Genomic DNA, 22,557 nt, shown 5'->3' with positions numbered 1-22,557 from the left:
CTTAAGCTAAGTACACATGTCCAATGGCCCAGGGCCGATATCGGGCGAGAATCTGGTGTGTGTTCAGCGCTCGTTGTTCATTGTCTGAATGACTGTCCGGGCGGATCCACGGATGATGAACGACGAACGATCCTATTGCAAGAGAATGGAGAGAACGCGCAGCGGGGTGCCGCTCCATCTCTCTCCCCCTCTCCATAGAGCTGAACAGTGCTGTATATACAGCACTTGTTCATGCATCGTGCAGTCCTTATCGTTGGAAAGGATCATGAAAGATCCTTTCCAATGACAATAATTGCACGTGTGTATGCGGCTTTAGACTCAATAAAGGACCAGATGATTTCAAAACACGTCACTAACTAGGCTAAAAAAAAGGATCAGATAGTTTCAAAAGGCGATCTCATTAGGTCTTGAAAAAAGGGTATTGCCCTTAAAAAAACACCAACATATAGAAGGGTTGTCTACCGTTGTATGTAAGTCAAAGTTGAGTTGAGTTTAGGTACGCTTTATATAGTGATTTGAAATTTTTAATGCACAGTGGTGCTTGACAACACTTCTGTCGCTGTACTTATGTGCTAGGTATGTTCTAGGGAAACAAGAAATAGGCTTTTTGCTTACACATGATTGGATTATTTCAGTGAACACAGCTTTACCATATTTACTAAGCTCAGTGAACACTTTTCAAATTTGGTTTAAATCCAAGTTTGGTCATCTGTTGCTGAGATCCATATAAAAAGATTCTAAATGCTTCACCTAAACCTGTCATTATGTGCTAAATATTCCCTGCAGAACAATCAGACCCTCTATACAGAAGCCCTTTAGAGCTGGCAGTAGTGGTCAGTGCTTACTACTCTTGTTAACTTTAAAAAAGAAGCATTTATTTCCAGAAAAAGGCACATCCCAGACAGTGATGTGGTTGGCCTGGAATTTCAGAGACAGACAATGTAGTGATGTACAAGCCACATTCCCTTCAGGAAATAGTGCTGGAAACATAACCAGCATTTTACACCAGTTAGACATCTGTGTCTCTGCATTACTGAACTCACAGATCCAGTAACTACAAATATCAGCACTCTTTATGCAGTATCTGGAGCAAGGATACTCTTTCAACTCATGTAATACCAGTCTAAGATCTTTTCAGTATTTTTTATTATTTACCATGGGTAAATACCATTTACCCATGTTACCATATTTTTTATTATTTACCATGGATCAACTATGTCTATAGGGTTTTTATCTGGAATATGTTTATTTCCCCAATGCTTGAACTGGATGTCTTTTTTCAATCTGACTATGTAACACTGAACCACCATTCCAGCCCCGCTATTTAGATTTGGAGGCACAGGATGTGGACTGAAATATTTGCCTAAATTTACCTGGAAAACTTGATTTTTGGAGTACAAATGGGTTTTAACTAAGAGATTGATTTGTTGAAATCAGAAGCTATTCAGCTAGGCCATAGGATAGAAACAGAGCTTTGAGACTTCAAAGCTCAGCCATGGACAGCCTGTGTGATGTTATTTGTAAGTTGCAAAAAAAAAAAAAAAATACACCATCATGCATAAAATGAGCACAAAGCATCATAATGACTTTAATGGCTTTGAGGACATCCCTGCACAAAAAATGCACCAATTCCCAATGTAACTTTGATAATGCTAATTATTTTTTCTTTCTTTATCCTTCCGAATGCTCTTGCAATTGCAAAATCTCTCCATCTGCTACTTAAAGCAATCCCCACACTTTGCCTATTTGATTCCCACACAGCCTAAACAAACAGGAGGCTTCGGACTTCCAAATGTTTACACCTACTATAAAGCCATTGTTCTTGAGTCCTCATTTGGCATTTTCATATTACAGATAAAATGAAGGTCACCACTAGGGGTGAACAAAACCGAAAAATCTCAGATCAGTTAAGAAATCTTTAGAGATTTAGAAATTTTGGGTTGGAATTCAGATGAAAAAAAAAAAAATAAAAGATTTATTTTTAGTAAAATCTCCCAAGAAATTATTTGCTTAGCCAATTTTAGGAAACGTTGTTAGCATTTTTCTGTTCCGTTGACTGTGCTAAGAAAAAAAGGAACAATTTTTGTGGTGCAATGGGAAGAAATTGCATAACTGGCAACAAATTATGTGATCTGACTTGGTTAACAGTCACAGTATAAGATCACATGCAGTTTTTGTATGCAACAATGTGAAAGTTTTGTCTGTGTATAACTGGAAATAATTGCTCTGGTTTTACTTTGCTAACAGCCACAACATTAGAACACCGGGCAAATCTTTTTGCAACAAGGTTACGTCACAGTTTGAGAAACAGAAGATTTCTTTAAGCAACAATAGTGAACATAGCTTACCTATAACTAAACATAACTGCTGTGATTTCACCTTGCTACCCTCACAATATGAGAAAACTGAAAATTATTATGCAGCCACATACACCAAAATGCCAAGAGAACACCGCCGTTCCAAGGGCAACATGTTAACAATGCAAAACCTTTAGTGAACATCTTTGATGGACCTCCAAATGTGACAGAGTGTTTGAATCAGTTGAATCAATGACACACTTGGGCAATACCAATCACCTTTTGGAAATGTACAACATATGTAACCACACGTATATGCACAATAAGTTGTGTATTTTAATTGTTTATTGACAATGGTGACACAAAGTAATTGTGCTAGCAAGTGACATCACAAAAACAACAAAAAATTGATAATGAACTATTTTTGGCCATTCATCCTCCGTCTCTATAGCCCATGAAAGGGCTAACTATAACCTAGGTTGTCATATTGCCCTAATATTATTTACAATGTTTACTTTGGGAGTGTTTAGTGTTTATGGAAAGGTTGGAACTAAAAAAATATAAACTTCTGAAAAGGGGCAGCAAGGAGGTAAGTGGTACTCTTGGGGTAAGTAGACACTTTATTTATGTGTAGGTAAAAAAAAAATATATATATATATATATATATATAAATCTCTTTTTCTAAAATCACTTACTTACATTCCAGGTTATACTTGTTACCTTACTTTAAAAATGCATTTACTTTTACCTTCTAAGAAACAATTTAGTTAGTAAAGCCTCATTTGCAAAATACAATTTTTTTATAAATAACAAAAATAATAAAATAAATGTGGACTGTGGCTTAATCACTACATTAGGTACATTAACACACTGAAGTCCATCCGCATCTTTCCCTTCCTTTTTTTTTTGTCTATCATTCCTACTATTGTTACAGTCATTGCCAAAAAAATCTGAGTAGTGTTCCAATACTGAATGATATCAATATAAACCAATCCAGCTTTTTATATAGATCTATATAAAAAAATCGCTGTTGCATTGCTTACCAAAATAAAACAGCCTTCCCACTGTGTTGGGACCATATTGTATAGTTAATGCATTCTAGATGTAAGAGTTTACTACACTGAATATGATATTTTTGTAGACGTAAACAGAGGACCGAAAATGGGAGAAACTCTCCCCAAAAATCACCCTAAATACAATTCAGTACAGGGGTCACGGTGATTAATCACCCCTATTTCCTGTCCTGGTGACAACTGTAATATTTGTTATTTCCCATGCCATTCTGGAAGTGGTCACCGGAACATAGAGTGGGGTTCACATTCACAGTGGGGACACACAGCCTTATATAGGCTATATTTACCTAAAAATGAGCAGCATGGTGCCTCAGGGGTTAGCACGCCAGCCTTAGCAGTGCTGGATCCCTGGTTCAAATCCCAGCCAGGACATTATCTGCATGGTTTTTGCAGGTTCTCCCCATGTCTGCGTGGGTTTTCTCCCACATCCCAAAAACATGCAGTTAGGTTAATTGACTTGCCCCTAAATTGACCTTGGACTACATTATTGACATATGACTATGATAGGGACATTAGATTGTGAGCTCCTTTAAAACACCGTGACACCACTATCGACTTTGTACAGCGCTGCTTAATATGATGGCGCTATATAAATGCTGTGTAATAATATTACATTTTGGCTTTACATATACTTTAAGTTCATAGTCGCATTTCTGCAAATGATTACACCCATTGCCAGATCTTGCATCACTTCCTAATAAAGAGTTAATTCTTATATACATTCACTATCCTATGCTTCCCTTAAATCGTGCATTACAGAATATTCTACAAGTTCTATAATAATGTACTTAGTTGCTCATCAAAGTCAAAGACATAGAAATATATATTTTCCATTCGATTTTTCTGCATTGGGTGACATTTTATGTTCCCCTTATTGTGCCCCCAGAAAGAGCTTTCTGTAGCAGTAATGTTCCATTCCCATTGTAGTAAAAGAACGTCCCCACCCCATTAGATATTTGTATGGTGACTCACTAGACGTCCTTTTCCTACAGCTTCCAGATTGGCTGCTTACTGCTAATCATGAACACTTGGTAGCAAGACTCTTTGTTTCCCAGCTGATTTTGTAACATCAATAAGCTATGCCTTTTAAATAAGTTTTCTTTTAAATAGGGGAATGTTACTCTTACATAGCAGAAATGTGTGTGAATTCTTCAAGTACTGGAAATCATTACATGGGCTTTGTACTCACTTATATTTTGTCTTAATGAATCCAAGAACCACAGAGCTAGGAACACTACACAGTTTAGAAAGTAGTTAGGAAAGATATCATGACTTTTAGGTAATCCTCCCTATAGAATAAATGTAGGTAAGACTCCCCAGAAGAGTAGGAATTTTTGGGTAAACTATAGACAATATACCGCACAGGCTTTAAAGTGGACCTTTCGCTTAGAAATTACGTAAACTGTCATTGATGACTCGGTTCTACAAAATACAGCTTGTCTGGCTGGGAATTCTGGTTCTCAGAATCAGACATAGAATTAGCATGCAGCTTTGGTGTTCAACTGTCACACAACTTTACATACAGTTATCAATATGCTTGTCTTATTTTTGTTACTGAAATTAGTGGCGCCAATAGATCATGTTTACATTCAAGCAATTAGCATTGTTTAGAATATGTTCAGCAATGTCAGGTTATAAAACCCTTTTAATATCCAATCATTGGATCACCTTATGTCTAAATTGTTGGGTTTCAAAAGCACCAAGAAGATCAGTCTACATGTTCGAATTCACCCAGTAATAGGATTGTTACCTCCTTTAGCAATGGGATATCAAAAAGAAGTGTGTGCCAAAATTGGGCAATTTTGCACATAATTTTAAAAATGTGCTTTTATTCAAAACGTTTAAAAAGACTGCAAAGGAAAAATAACAGTGCCAATAATTAATGTTTGACACATTCCTTGGTTCAGAGCACAAGGGGATGAGTGCATTCAGCCCCAGATATTTTGTATACCCAGAGTTTCACTAACTTTTGATCCACACTGCTGCTTTCCCTATCACTAGCCATTGTGTTGGCAAACCACAGGCCAACTGCCACCAAAAAAAAAAATCAATTCTAGTCCCTGTACAACCGTATACAGAGATTTTTTTTTCCAGCTATAGAATCTTTATTATTCTTTATTATTCTTTCTCATCTGACAGTGACTTGGTGTCTATTAGAAGGAAAAAACTCCCCCACCTTCAGTTACTTTACAATGGAAGTTGCTTTTTCCAATGGAGAAAACAGAAAGACAAGGAATGCACTGTTTCACCCCCCCACCGCTGTCATTCTGAATAACTCAACTTAGTGTTCACAATAACAAAGACTATAACTATAATGGGCAGTAGGTGCTGCCCAGAGGAGACTAAATGGGTAGAAGAAGAAGAGGTAGCTATACCAATTCCTCACCCCAACCCGGCATGCTCCCTTACGCACACTGCCAGCCATTGACCTCCAATAGTTACTGAGAATTAAAGTACAACGTCATTTTGGGATCATAAATCGAAGATGGATATGCATTGCTATTTTTTCCTGGGTATTGTATGGGAAAGAAACATTTTGAATAGCTTGTTGAAGGGTTAGACCATCTGTCAAGTTTATTTTATTGAGGTCTATGTCCCTGCAGGGAAGATTTACCCCTCTATTGGTTTTGGTGAGCATTACCAATTAGAGCAGAAGTGTGCTGAAATCCACTGCTGAAATTGTTTTATACAAGAGGAAAACGAAATACCAATGGGGGCAAATGTTGCAGTGACAGTTGTCTAATATAGGAACTTCCTTAGATTTGCTCTCTTATTTCCTATTGACTAAGACAGTAAATAAAGGAAGATCTCTCTAGTGGCCTAAGAGTACCATAAAATACCTTGATAGGGGTTTTACATTTTCCCTGCTTTATACAAAATAAAAAAAATTCTATACCTGTCCAATTTAATTTAAATATTTTTCATGTATTTATGCATATTAGTGCAGTTAAGGTAATGTTTCTCAACCAGGGTTCTGTGGAGGTTCCTCTAGGGGTTGCTAGGGGATCCTTGAGCAATTATCAATTTGTGGATTAGGTCAGTTAAAGCGTACCTAAACTCAGAAATTTCACTTTTCATAAAAGAGTAGACGACCCTTTATGTAGAGTAAAAATTCTGTTGTTTGTTTTTTTTTAAGTGCAACACCCTAATAAATGGGAGCGCAGAGCCTCCTGTTATACCACGCATCCTGGGAGGCTCTTGGGTGCTCTCAGGCATGCATAAGGAGCCCTTTTGTGAAAAGGAAAAACAATTGCTGATCTCACACATACGCAGTGAGATTGGCAAGTTTTGTTCCCATCTACGTCACCTGATCTCACGCCTGGGTCAGGTGACAAAGGAACAAGTACCTGGATGAAGAGGAGATGATTGGCTGTCTGTAAGAGTGACAGCATTTTTTCTACTGATCACCACACTAAAATACTATAATATTAGGAGTTACCTAGGACCTGAAAGTTATTTCAAGGGTCCCCCCATGTTAAAAAAGCCTTGGAAGAAATCTTTTTACCACTGAAACATCTGTACACCTCATTGAGTTGATGTTTAGGAGTTAAATCAGTTGCTACTTAAGTCACTGAGAAGAGGGAATCAACCCTACAGAAGCAAATGATGCTGAAATAAACCTCCAGTGCAAGATAAATGAATCCCTGGTGAAAATACTGACGTTGAGTTGGGCCAGGAAACAGTCAAGATGAAGTCATTTTGAAGTGAAAATCACTGACTGCTATGCGAAAAAGGACACAATCTCATGCTCGAGTTTACAAAGAACGAAAATATACAGAAATATTGTGGAAAAGCCTCAAAGCTCTGCATATTTTTCTCCTCACCTCTGGCTCTCAATTTTTTTGTTATCTATTTTACTGCTTTCTTTTCCTGTTAAAAATCAAAGTTCAAGTTACAGGTCATCTAAATTGTTATAGCCAGCTAACTTGCTTGTTTTATTACAATCATGTTTTACCTATATAGATTTTTGTTTTCTGACTAGCTAAGTGACCTCCTTCTGTTTGGTGTGCTTTGTGAGGTGCTGTGGCTGGGGATAAAAGATAATAAAGTTGGTCTTAACTGTTTGGAAGACAAGATCAGCATAGAAGGAGGGCATTCCCTAGAGTTAAAGAGAAACTAAACTGAAAAACACCCAAAAAAAAACCTTCAATCCCGCAGGGCAAATCGATCCATCCAGGGGTGTCTTGCATCGGGTCCCAGTTTCTGTCCCGGAGCCAGCACCCCGTGTGCCACCATCTTCGTCTCTTCTTCTCATCAGATCATTGAATCGTGTTCTTCAGGTGCTGCAGCCTGGATCAGTGGTGGACTAGAGTTGTGGTTGTCCTTCTGGAACTTAGTACCATCTCCCCACAAGACCTCTATTGTCAGACTGATCATCGGGTTCTTGGTCACCTCTTTCTCGTTTACTCAGTTTGGTCTGGCTACCAGCTCTTGGAAGAGTTCTGGTTGTGCCAAATTTCTTGGAGGCCACGGGAGATCTTCTGTAGCCTTTCCCACTTCTGTGTTTTGCAACAATCCTGTCTTTGAGCTCTGCAGGCAGTTATATTGCTCTGAAAGGTGTAGTGCAAATGGGCTCCTACTTAGTATAATTAAAATACAATTTCAGGTAAAGCCATCAGCTTATACTTATCATTATAACAGGGACCATGGCAGAATAACCTTAATATAACATATTATCCTGCAAGTTGACCAACTGCTTGAACCACATGCTTGTGATAATTACTTTTGTTTTAATGGTTGTAAATAATAATTGCCTTTATTAGACACTGTGTTATAACAATTACTCCATAAAAATCTGTAGTTGCAGCAAGAAACATTTATTTTCTGTTGTACTTTTAAGCACTTACAATATTGTGTTGGCTTTGGACACACTTGTATTTCTATTACCAAACATGTAAGTAGGATTTGCTGTTTAATTCTGCAGGCTGTTCCTTTGATCTCATGGCTTGCTTTTTTTCTGATATGCATTGCCAGCTACGAGGCCTTCTCTAGGGAGGTGTGTGCATAGGTGCAAGGTCTGAATATGTAAATGTGATATTTCATTCTTTTAATTTTTACATTTTACATTTACTAAATTGTCTAAATTTCTTTCACTTCATTGTCAACTTTATTTCACTAATGGTCTAAAGTTTTCACTTTAGTTGTCATTATGAGGTACTACGTGTAGATTAATGAGAAAAAAAAGCAATTTAATTAACAAGTGTAGTGGGAGAAATGGTTTATTGGCCTTTAGAAATTTTTGGAGTTTCGGCACAAATGCATCCTAAATAATATAAATATCTAAGAGAGATATTTAAGACATTATTACAGGTTTGATATGTCCTTTCAGGGTCAGTAATGGAACAAATCCTAATATTACCCTAGTAAATCAATTAAATCAATGAGTTAGTCAGTCTTCAGAAGAAGACGGACTGAACCTCAATAAAGCTGTAAAAGGTTTCAATTTATTAATTATTGATCCATAATTTTAGACCCTTTACAAATGGAAAATAGAGCAACATGCATGTATTTGTCCTTACTAAAGCATTTTGCAACCAGCAGTGCATCAATTTTAACATCTGTGCATATTGTACATAATGGTATTTTGCCTGCATAGAATGCCCATGTAAAATTGCTGCCAGATGTAAGATAGCCCTAAAAACATTATAAAAGAATCCTAAATTTAATTCTAGGTTACCACTTAGCTGGCATGATGGAAATGTGGGAGTGTCTGCAGCTGAGCAAGCCAAAATTCTTTTGTAAATGATCTGTATTTATGTTAATCTAATCTCTGCAAGCATCACTTGCATGAAGTCAATTCTGTAGATGTTCATATGTACTGTTTAACTAAGCATGTTTATTTATGTGTTTATGTGTTTGATTTAGTTAAGGTTTGTCTGTTCACTTAGAGTGTTTCTGACAACTCTCTACAAAGCATTGGTCAGACCTCATCTGGAATATGCAGTCCAGTTTTGTGCACCAGTTTACAAAAAGGAATTGGATAGAGGAGCTCAGCTATGATTCCCTGGATCAACTATGTCTATAAGGTTTTTATCTGGGATATGTTTATTTCCCTAGTCTTGTTTTATTTCTCCTAACTATATATTTAGGTAAGCATGCTGCTGTAGCAAGGAAGTTGTCAATCATTGTATTGTAGATTATACAAACATATTCATATATGTGAACAAGTGTATGTTATGTTTTATATGTGTGTTTGATTTAAAGTGAAAGAAGCTAAACTAAGGTTTTCTTATCGTATAGGGAACATCTAGAAACATAGGGCCTGATTCATTAAAGATAGAGAGAATACTCTTTCATCTGTGAACCTGGGTGATGCAGCTAACCTGAAAATGGATCTGGTCCACAAATGAAAACATTTTTTAAGAAATAGCAAATTCCTTTTTTGGGAAATCCATTCCAGGTTTGCTAGGTCAACCAGTCTCACTGATAAAAGTGTATCCTATCCAGCCTTGGAGAGCTTTAATAAATCTGGCCCATAGATTGTACCTAGGCTATACCCTAAAAAAAATGGCAGTGTGTGGAAAAATCAACTGCCAGGAGACAATATTGCTAAATGTTCTACGCCTACTGCCGGACTTTTTTTGGACTCAACTTGTATTGCATTTTAAAATAAGTAAGAAATAAAAAATAAAGTTTGCTATACAGACCCCAATCTTTATTGTCATGGCTAGCTGAAGCTTAACATTAAATTTCAGCTGCTTGCATTTTTAATTTTTACATTTAACAATCAGTCTATGGCTGTTGGAGACGTATAAACTAAGCTTGAAGAGGGGTTTGTACTTTTTGATGTCATTAGGTAAACAATGTTTATGCTTTTATAGCTGTTGCTGACATTTGGGAACATCTGGTTGGTGTGTCCTACGTGTAAATGTAATCAGCTGATGTAATGTGTGTAGATCTACATTAAGCCTGTGCTTAGTATTTGTCGGACATCTCACTGAAATGCAGGAATCCACATGTGCACAACTTTGATAGCTTCCACATGTTTACTTTTGCTGCACCACTTTAAAGTAGAAACCTCCTATCTGGGTATATTTTTATGCATTACAAATTAATGTGACTGATTTAAAAAAATGCCCCTAACTTTTTTTTCTTGGCTGTAATGTTCTTTGTATAGATGGAAAATGAATAAAAGCGCAAGCTGTGCATCAATTGATCCATTTACTTAGTCTGGCATGTATTATTTCAAACCTCCCACATGTAAGGACGATTGTGGGCTTTCCCACAAACACAGGTGAGACAGGATACACAATATCTGCAAAACCCCTTGGTAAAACAACATTTTAGCCAGAGAAAATGCTGAGCAGAATTTCTTGGGATTACCAAATTGTAAAAATAGTGCAGCATCTGGAAACAATTTGCAAAGCTCTTTGCCACATGAACAGTGTACGGGAAGTTGGGTGTCTGCGGGACTGAGAGAAAGAATAGAAATATATCTCACTTTTAGTTACAACTTGCTTCAGGTTTTTTACAGCAGAACATGTCGGGTTTTTATTTTTCCATTAGCTTGGAGGTTAGGCTTTGGAGTATATCTACTTGGTCAGCAATAGCACTGCAATGACTAGGGAGTCACTATAGCAGAGGAGGTGCAGTTGGTCCATGGGGAAAGAATAAAACAGCATCACTTATTCCTTCACATTCTATTTTCCATTCAGTTATAGTCTGCCTTCACTGTTTAAAGCAATAGAAAGCAAATTAATGTAGAATTTCATAGACAAGCATAAAGGTATATATATATGGAGCCAGAATTTCTACTGGTAATTATAGATAGGGTTTGGGAGGGATCATAGGCATTAGCTTTTATTTTGTAGGAGCGGTGCCTTTGTAGGATTTATCCAGCTCTGTTTAATCTTTTTACTTTATCTAAAATTAAGAAGAAAATATGTTCATTTGAAGATTTGTTTTCAGGACATACAGTATAAGAGGGCCAGAATCATCCCACTACATTGGGCATTTTATTTGAGAAGGCAACAAGCAGTGTACAAAGTGCATTATCATATACCTGTCTACAGTAAGATTTTACTTTTTTTAAATAATCTAACCTGGCAAGTATTATCTGATCCCATGCTGCTAGTGCTACTGAATCTATTGTAAAGAATAATATGGAATAATAATGTGTAAAGGGTAGTTTTCTTTAGCATTTATTAAAGCGGAACTAAACCCAGCCTATACTCACCTGTCCTTGTTCCGTTACATGCACCACCCATCTTCCTCTCTTCCTCTCTCTGATTGACAACCATCCGGGATAACGTAACCTCCACTGAGAGCTTATTTATTTCTGGCAGCCACAGGCTGGGATGTGCCAGGTATGTTCAGCGATTTTGATAGTTTAAGAAGCTATCAGGCAGGTGAGTATGTTTTATTGCAGAAAGGACATTGCCTGTACCTTTCTGCAATAAAACCCTGCCTGATCACAGATTTTCAAGTAGAACTTAAGTTAATATTAATATTGTTTTAAACAGTATTTATTTAGTGCCAACATATTACGCAGCGCTGCCCATTAAATAGTTTATAAACCTATTAAATATGTTGAAATTGAAAAGCAGATACAGACAGTGACACAGGAGGAGGATTGGACCCTCCCCATCTATTTTCTCCTTTAGGTAAGTGTCCTTTGGCAATGTTTCCAAAGGTTGGGTTTGAAAAATCTGGGTTTGACATTGCGTGGAATTTACCTGAATAGGGCATGCTATGCCCAAAGAAAGACAGCACAATGCACAGCAAGTCAAGCACAGCTTATGAATTTCCATGGGTACTGATCAGTAAAAGTATGGATTGGGACAATTTAAAAACTTGAGTAAAAAACAGGAATGCATTTGGGCATTTGCTCTGATACTATAATTGAATAACTAGCTATATAAAAACCAAATTATGTTTAAAAAACTAGGCTTCCAAAGGTATTTACAGATTAACATTGCCAAAGTCAGTGATACAAAATGAAAAGATTATTTATAAAATATTCCCTTTAAATTTCTTAGGGAATGGGAAGTGGGAGTAATATAATCTTGATCCACTCTGGGGAGAAAGGGAACGTTTGTGCCCCTGTCCTATAAACGTGAGCTTTGTTATCAATAAAATATTTTCCAGCAATAATAACTCTTGACATCAAGGAAACAGAATTAATTTCTCAGGAACATGGCAAGCAATACAGGAAACTCAGTAACACTGATCTATTAAATGATTTAAATATGATCACACAAAAAAGCGTAAATGTTCATAACAATTATTTAAAAATAAAACCTTTTTATTGATTTCATCTGAGCATAAATGGATCATTTTTAAAGTGAATATACCTACAAATTATTGTGTAAACATTCTCAAATCATTTAGAAAATCAGCCTTAGTCTCATCCTACAAACCCAGAAGAGTCCTAGACTGGGCAGAAAAATGGCTCATGGTTGCCTTTCTCAGAAGAAATTCCACTTTAGGATTCATGGTTAATGTATTGAAAGTAGGTGATGAAAGCACAGAATTTTGAATGTCACTAGTCACCACATTTCTCATTGTTCATTCAAATCTTTGTCTTTTTTATATTAATAATACACAGAAAGAAGCTACTTTTGTTTTATGTGGATTCTGCCTGGCCTGGTAATGTTTCATTCAAGGACCCAGCAGTGAGATCTTTCCACAGGCTATTTATATAGGCTATAGGCTTTATTTAAAACAGGGAATCTTACATTCCCCCTAACTTTCCTTTGTTGGAATCTTCCAGGTTCATGTGTTGCAATAGCAGTAATTAATTACCCCCAGGGAAGGTTATATAAATAGAGCCCTGTGTGTTTTACCTTGTACTGAGACCAGTAACATATGTCTTGTGATATGGCTGAATATTATGGAAAAGCCAGTAATGGCTATGAGCTTTATGCTACACAAAATGATTGATGTTATTATTATTAGTATTAAAAATAATAAACAGGATTTATATAGCGCCAACATATTACGCAGCACTGTACAATAAATAGGAGCTGTAAATGACAGACTAATACAGACAGTGACACAGGAGGAGAGAACCCTGCCCGAATAGCTTACAATCTAGGAGGTGGGGGAAGTATCACACAATAGGAGGGGAGATATGTAGTGGTGGGAAGTAGTGATGGTTTCAAAAGACAAAAGAAGATGGGTAGGCAAGTTTGAAAAGATGGGTTTTGAGTGCTCTTTTAAATGAGCAGAACGTAGGAGCGAGGCAAATAGGACGAGGAAGACCATTCCAGAGAGTTGGGGCAGCTCTAGAAAAGTCTTGTATCCGTGCGTGTGATGAGGTTATGAGTAAGGAAGTCATTAGTAGGTCATTGGAGGAGTGGAGAGAGCGGCCGGGGGAGTATTTTTCTATCAGGTCAGAAATGTAAGTGGGACAAGAACTGTGGAGGGATTTGGAGGCAAAGCACAGGAGCTTGAATTTGATTCTAAGGTGAAATGGAAGCCAATGGAGAGAACTACAAAGAGATGCAGCGGAAGAGGAGCGGAGGGAAGGATGGATGAGTCTGGCTGCAGCGGTATAACAGTGGTATTAACAGTTAGCAATATGTCAGGGGGGGATTTGGAATTTGAGGGGGGGATGATGAGTTCTGTTTTATCCAGGTTGAGTTTCAGGAATCGGTCAGACATCCATGATGAGATGGCTGACAGGCAGCATGAGACCTTATCCAGGACTGAGGGAGACAGGTCAGGGGTGGACAGATAGATTTGAGTGTCATCAGCATACAGATGGTACTGTAAGCCAAAGGAGGATATGAGACTACCGAGAGAGGAGGTGTACAGAGAAAAGAGAACCAGTTCAAGGACTGACCCTTGGGGAACACCAACATGGAGGGGAGTGGGAGAGGAGGAGTTACCATTGAAAGAAACTTGAAAGGAGCGGTCAGACAGATAGGAAGCAAACCAAGAGAGAGCAGTGTCACTGATACCAATGGAGCGCATGATTTGTATTAGAAAGGGGGTGATCAACAGTGTCAAAAGCAGGAAAGATCAAGGAGAAGGAGGAGGGGAAAGTTTCCTTGGGACTTAGCTCTGATGAAGTCATTGGCCACTTTAGTAAGGGCTGTTTCAGTGGAATGGGCAGCTCGAAATCAGATTGGAGAGGGTCACATATATCTGTGATTGTTTGTTGAAAGGAATATATTTTGTATAGTGACATATCACCATTAGATCAATTCAGGCAATGAATCTGCTAATCTGCTATTGCTCTGCTATAAAAACTAGAAATACCTTGTGCTTTGTATAAAACCACCTGTGACTAGTTACCATGTGGTGGCAAAGGCCTGACCATACAGAGAGCACTAACTAATGTAGAAGATTTGGAGATTAGTGTGCTCCATGTAGTTTTATGTAGGTTTTTTTTTTTAAATGTACGAGGTTGGTTTAAGGATTTAGACTGATATTTCAAATCATGCTTGTTTAACTATATTGACTGCATTGAATATCAGCAGTGTTTTTCCTATTTGATGGTTGTCTACCTCCTGCCACCAGTCATGTCTTTTTCAGTCTGTTAAATCGCTGATTAAACAATTTTTCAGTAATTATCTCACAAGCAAAGTATGTGTAAAATATTATTACAAAAATATTAGTGAATAAGTTTAGGGATCACCATATCAACCACAGCATTGGAGTCAAGGCGCACATAGAGATCTGACATTATTAATAATTTTTTATAGCAATAATAGATATTCTATACCTCTCCCCTTTATTGTCAGTATTGTTGCAGGTTGGCAGAGCAGATTATTTGTCATATATTTATACAACCCCACCTGAGGGGAAAACAGAGCCCCAAAAACTCAAGTGAGCAGACATTGAGGATAACAACTACCAAGGGCTGCCCTTATGGGTATTATAGCATTACACTTTGGGGAACATGTTAGGGGCTAAGGTAGATCCTACTTACATCCTAGAAAGAAAAGAATTATGAAGAAAGAGGAAGAAGGCCTGGATGACCCAGACCCCTTAATAAGAAGCGCCTACCCCTGCCCAACGATAGACTTTATATAGCAACAGGAGAATATTTACTCCAGATTACCGGAGTCACATGCCTGCAGAACTGGAGCTCTTCTAGGAAGTTAACCTGCAGTCTCTGTGAAATCCCACACTCATGGGATCTTTAGATTCTGCCCACGGGGAGCTCCTCTGAACTTTACACGTGACTGTAAATATAAATGAGTAAATGGGGGTGGGTACAGGTCCTGACTGAGTGAAGAAAAATATGGAGGTAACGCATAACCATATCGTAAAAAAACAACCATAAAGCAGTAATCCTCAGAATACAGAAGGGGCCCTTTGAGCTCAGTGTAGCCTATGCAGGAGCACGTGTCTGTATAGAAGAAGAGAAATGGATATAAACTCAAGCTGGAGCAAAGATCTGGATGTCTAACAGGTGATAAACAAAGAAAGTATTGGAGTCCTTCTGAATAAAAAAATAATGAGGCTACCCCCTATCTAAATGGCTTCAGTTTGATGGATATTGCACAGGAGAAAGTACATCAGATCATGGTGGTGCATGAAGCTTCTCAAGAAGTCAGGAACTAATTGAAAGGTAGCTCCATCATATTCTATTGGCCAATTTTTCCAAATCTGTTAAAGAATGTTTATCTTGAGCATGAAAACGGACGCACGGCAAAAAACATCCTGTTGTCTGTTGGGGGAGACAGATAGTAGGTCCAGGGACAAGTGGACTCTATTAAGATTAAGATCTAGGATATTGGAATAATTCATAATGCATCAAAAGATAGCCAGAACACTCTACTAAAACTGGCCAGGAAGGGTAGCATCAGGCAAACTGTTAATCTGTATATTGTTTCTCTAGTTGAGATCCTCCATATCCTCTAGTTGGAAATAAATTTGAGTAAGATGGGCCAAGGTAGTAGAGTAAGACCCTATTTATCAGAGATTACTGGCACTGGGAGACTCTTCGAAGTTCCAAATTAGTCCAGTATAAATGAGTGCCAAATGTGTAGTGCTAGTGTCCACTGCTAGAGTAGGAGCACAAATCCACAAGATACAACTATGTCGGGAGCAGTACAAATGGGAAAATGTACCACCTCTCTAAATTAGGGTAACAGACTGTTTTTGTTTGTCTTTTTACTATGCTATTGCTTGTTTTGCTTTAACTGGTCCCTTTTTGTGCACAACGTTTTATGTCATGTACGTGTCCTATTTTATTTTATATAAAAATGTATTTAAAAAAAAAAAGGTAACGGGGGATATGATCACCCTGTATAAATATAAACGGTCCATATAGAGAACTCTCTTCCCCATTATTCACTTTGAGATCATTACACAGAACAAGAGGGCACTCTGCGTGTGGAGGAAAAGAAGTTTAAGCTCCGGATAAGGAAGGGATTCTTCACTAAGGTCTGTGAGAAGGTCTGTGAAAATGTGGAATCGGCTCCCTCTGGAAGTAGTTTCAGCAACTACTATAGATTGCTTTAAGAAAAAGCTGGATGATTTCTAGAAGCACAGAATATAACTGGGGATTAAGGCTTTAAAGTAAAAATAACAGTGACTGTTGATCCAGGGAACATCTGATTGCCTCATGGAATCAGGAGAGAATTTCTTTCCCCTGTTGAAGCAAGTTGTACCAGGGTTTTTTTGCCTTCCTCTGGACCAACTATGTCTTTTAGGGTTTTATATCTGGGATATATTTATTTCCCTAGTGGTTAAACTTGATGGACTTGTTTCAACCTAACCTACTATGTAACCATGTAACAGAACAGTTCTTAAGCAGGAATTCAACAATTCAGGCCGCTCACCAGCAAATATTTAAGTGTAGTGTAGCTTATGGTGTAGGGTCTATGTTCTGTGCCCTCTAGATTGGATAAGGGAGAGGGGATTACATTGGTAATAGTTGGAGAGAGAAAAGGCATATATAGCAGGTCTTTAATCATCAACAAACAATGGATCCTACAGCACCATTCCGTCAGTGAAACTGTAACATGCGCGATTCTGCACTTTAGGCTTTCCAGTCAATACAACACCTTGTCCACACTGTTCCCCACCTATTTCATGTAGGGCAGAAAGGTGAAGAAGTGGGTGAAGAAACAACCTTACAGAGAGATTCTTAGATTGGGGGAATGGATGAGCCTAGCAAGCGACAGCTACTTCTGTTGACTCCACCCCTGGAAGTCATGAAGATAGAGTTTAAGTAGATATCCTATCCTTCCTATGGGGCTGGGTTACGCCTTGTCTGCATTTATGTTTTATTACGAAAGTGTCAAAGCCATAGGGTCACCATAGTAGCCAAGCAACTAGCTTACAGAATGAGAGATCAGCAATAGAAGCCTCTAGGTTTCAAGGTTCTGCTTCCAAGATATTAATTTACATATCAAGCATATTCTAAAAAGTACTATGAAACAGACCCCAGGAGTAGCTTTAGTCATGTTTTCATCTGATTTTTATTTTGGCAAAAGTGTTAATTCAGGGAGCAGTTTTAACTACTTCTTATTTTTTACTACACAGCAGTGGTTCTTCAGTAATCGCTAAATGTTCTGGGTGTTATTGAAATGGAAAAAATGACGCAGACTTTGGAATATTCATTGTGTTGAACATTTGTATAAGAAGTGACATATTTTTTGGTTTGAACTGATGTGTTATTGGAGAATAATAACTTTAACCCAGAGCCACAAAATAAGCATAATATTGCATAGTAGTGGTGGTCAGATCGAAGCTGATTTAGGCTGGGATTTTTTAGCTTTTCTGACTTTGGATCAGAACCTAGAATTGGAGCAATCCAAATTCTAAAATGACATTTCTATACCTGTCACCAGTCATCATCCTGTCAGCCCATTCAGCAGAAAGACTTTAACAGCTGTCATCGTCCATCGGCTGGGTTGGCTAAATCCTGCTCATCATTGACACTGACATCCTTTAGGTCAAAGACCACATTCCTCACTTTAAAACTACTAAATGTCTAAAACAACTAAATAGCATTTTAGCTACAACTATTCTGTCAAAGCATGTATTTAGTCTACAGAAATAGTGGCAAAGTATTGCTGCTAGTATTGTGGGGATTATGCAGTAGCAATAAACATGCTAAAAGCTTATAGATAGATACATTACTAGGGCAGACCCAATGCCCCCTCTAATACCTCCTCATACCCCCTACTGGCCAGGCAGTCCCAACAACCACACAGACACAAAGCAAAATGGGCTGATGCAGCTGTTCTTTATTGTATAAATCGTAAAATATTATCCAAACAAATTTGTCCCATAGCATAAAAAGCAACCACATAAGCATAATTTACTATACTTAACCCAGTGACTTGATATTATTATCTCCCAACCTCCAAACTCTGACTCAGGTGTCATTCCTCCACAATATCAGCCATACGCCCATCTTCACCCATTTTAAGAACTCAGAGGACACCCATACCTACATTCTCCAGCACCTCAAAAACCACTGCCTTCCAGAAACCTAGCCACCCAATTATTACCCCAACACCCCCTTTACCCCTACTCCCCAGCCAAAAAAGGGGGCGGGCAGGCAGTAAGCTTTCTCCCTTCCAGCCCCCAACTGACCTTGCCCTCCCTCAATCCCGGCCCTTTTCACCTCTCCGTGATGCCTCATTTCCCCTGCCTACATTCCAATCATCTCGCACCTCACCTCCCCTTCTAGCCTTTTCCCTAACCCTTGCTATACTGGTGGCCCTTGTCACCCGGTCATGCAGCCCTTCAACCTATAAGTTTCTTTTCTGGCTCCGGGTCTTTCTGTATCTCTACATTGATCAATCCGGGCAAGTAAATTTTCTCCCTCCACTTGGAGCCAAGGACTGTAAAACAAAGGCATGCCTTCCAATTTTTTAATACCTGCAAGAGTCTGAGTATCACACAAAATATATAAACTAAACGATAGATCCATGTTTCTGAAAGGGGAATTGTTCAAACAATTGTAGCAATGCAAGTTAAATAAAAGACTTACTGGTAAAAGTAAAAAGGGGTAATTTCAGTTTGAAAAAGCAGTCAATAAGTTATTTAGTCCATATTAATATTTTTTTAATTAAATTGTGAAGAATTGTATAAAATATGTAAGTACTAATAGCAAAAGCCTTTGTAGTTTGATCTCCTGTGCCTTTGTGCAACACTTACATGTGGGCTAACCAGCACTAAACCTGTGGTGCCCTCAACAAGAAACCAATCTCCGGGGCCCTAAAAAGTGTATACAGTACAAATTTAATAGATCCTCTTAAGAGGTTAATTGGCTGTAATAGTCTTAACAGTTTGTGGGTGGCATACTAAAGACCTTCCACCCTAAAAGAATGGATGCTTCTTAGTGTGTTCATTGTACTTTAAAAGTAATATGAAAATCATAAACTACAGTACAGTATAGTACACAGTCCAAATATAATTGATATGTAATGTGTGCAAACAGTAATGATTGAGAGTGATGGTGAAAAACTAGGGTGGGACAGTTGTATAGGAAATTCATGTGTATATCCTAAAGCAGCCACGTTGCCAACTGGTGGTCCGTGAGAAAATTTTAGTGGTCCGCGGCTCTGACCGGTGCGCCCCCCAGCGGGGTCCGTCTCCTGACACCGGCACTGGCCAGTGCCGCGGATTATGTCCCCCGTATGGACACAACCTGCAAACTCTCCCATTGCAGGTTGTTCTTGCATCATGATGTCACTATGGGGAAAGTTTCTTGCTGCACATGCGCCGTCCAGATTCCATGCATTTAGTGGTCCATAGGTTCGATAACATTGGCAAGCACTGTCCTAAAGCATTTTACCAAAAAAAAAAAGGCAGCTTTTTAAGAGAATGCATGGTCAGATATTAATATCGATCTATTATTACAAGAGACACAGACCATTGAGTAGTGTAAAGATAAAATGAAGCCTATACACAGTTGTACAATATAAAAACACAATTATGAGATACATTATGGTGTAAAATCCACAAATGTGAATCATTGTCACAAATCTGCATGTGAAGTCTTAGATAAGGAGCTTGCCCTTGCACAATTATTGTCTGATGCCCCAAGGGCCTACCATGGGTGATGGAAGGATACAAGTGCCACAGATACTGGTACTTGGAACTCACAGGAGCTCCGGTATCAAAGGTGTAGAAATATAGATAGTAATGCTGAGGAAGCACCTAAATCAGATGGAGTGAAGTAACATGCTGGGGCTGTTAACAAATTAGGAAGCAAAACAACAAATCAAAAGCAGAAACAAGCAGAGGTTGGCAACATGCAGATAGCAAGGTTACAAGGTCAGCAAGCAGAATCTTGGTCAGAATTCCAGGTTGAAGTTGACACAAGAAGTATACAGCATAAAAACAGACAAGGAAAATCCAAGGGCAAGTTATACAGAGCCATATCTGTACCAAAAGTCAGGCATTTGCTTATAGCCAGGGGAAGGGGAAGATATGGAAGAAAAATGACTGAAAAGTAAGAAAGGAAAAAAACTAAATTCAGCAAATGATTTTTTGGAAGCAAGGAGCTCAACGAAAAGATGAATTAGTACTGTGAATTGGAATGCTAAGTTATCAGGGATACAGAGAGTGGAAAGTAATGATATGAGTAGTGTGGAATAAATCCATGCTAAGTCCAGGCCAGTTAAGTGCTATAGTGAGAGAGATTACTGAAAGAACATCAAAGATAAAATAGACGAATATACTGTAGATGAACAATAAACTGAAAGAATAAATAAATACATAATATTTTTGCATGTAAGTATGGAATATTTGGTGCATCTACAATTTAAGAAACATATTGAAACAATGCAGCTCTCGCTGTTATCAAGCCTAGAACCTATACAGATAAAAGCGAATTTAAATAATAAATGGTGGCAAGAGTTTCCCTGGTTAGAACAGCGCTCACCAACCGGCGTGGTTCGCGTCCCTGGCCGGTGTGCCCCCTAGTGGGGTGAGGAAAAAAAGGCCCTGCTAGGTGGGGCGCCCCGGGTATTGCTGCAGACCATGTCCCCCTTATGGAACGCAGGCTCAGGGCGGTGGGTGGGTTGTATCTCTGGACACAACCCGCCCACTCATTCATCACAGGCTCAGGTTCTGGCATCATGACGTCACTACAGAGGAAGTTTCTTCCCCTTTGAGTGAAGCATGGCTCCCTGTGCATGCACGGTCCAGAGTCCTTAAGTTTAGTGGTTCGTAGGTCCGAAAAAGTTGGCCACCACTGGGTAAAACTTTTGTAATTGGTACTGTTTTTACATTGTTTCTTTTTAACTGACAGAATTATATGGTCTATAACGCTTTCTCTATCAAAACAGAAATAGGTCTAATATAGTATAAAAAGATTAACATTCAAAATTTTCTGTGGGTTATGTTGCAACAATATGTATGGTCCTCTTATTAAATTGAAATTGTTGTTCAGAATAGGATGGTAAAAGGAGGGAAACAAATTGTCTTGAAAGATTGGAGTGTGAGCATGTATATCCTTAAAGCATTATAAAGGTCAAAAAGTTTGTGCAATGAGAAAACATGAGGTGCACAGCCAATGGCAAGAATTTCTACATAGAACCATTTGCAAATCAAAATGCTTTCCCTGTAGCCAAAATATGTAATTTAGACAGGGTACAGTCATTACTAAACACACTAATGCACAAATTTTGTGCTCATCATCTGGCAAAATCAATTATAAAGTTACAATTCCATGGCCACTCAAGGGTCATGGCATACATTTTCGTTTCCATATACTTAAACTAGTAATAACATACAAATTAACCAAATTGGCACGTAATAAATCTTAATGTAAATATTCCCACATCGGATGTTCGTTTTGTATTGCATACACTAAGAGAAGGCACAGTTAGGCATTTTACATGATATCTGGCAAATCAGTTCCGGGTTTTGAAGTCTTGCTGATTTGGAGACCTGTTTTCCCTACAACCACCACCTTTGAATTCTTTTAGCTTTATAGTATCCTCATTTCCCCCATCACTGGATTTATGATCTCAGAGGTTTAATGTTTTTACGGTACCATGACACAATGGGGTTCAACAGCCACGTACCAAGTTCAGATGAAATACCCTGACCACATTATTTTTTTTCTGCATGTCTGGCTATTACTAACAGACCACAAGCTGAAGTGACATAACAATCTAGAAGTCTGATATTGTGTAGTGTAATTAAAACAATGCAAAAACTCAAAAATGCATAAAGATCTAGTATTATACGAAAATATTTACACACTTCCCCCATATTTATAGTTACACAATTCCCCCACTTCCCCCATATTTGCACACTTC

Source organism: Pyxicephalus adspersus, chromosome 7 (assembly GCF_032062135.1).
Source record: "Pyxicephalus adspersus chromosome 7, UCB_Pads_2.0, whole genome shotgun sequence".
NCBI lineage: Eukaryota > Metazoa > Chordata > Amphibia > Anura > Pyxicephalidae > Pyxicephalus > Pyxicephalus adspersus.
This window is presented reverse-complemented; position numbering follows the sequence as displayed.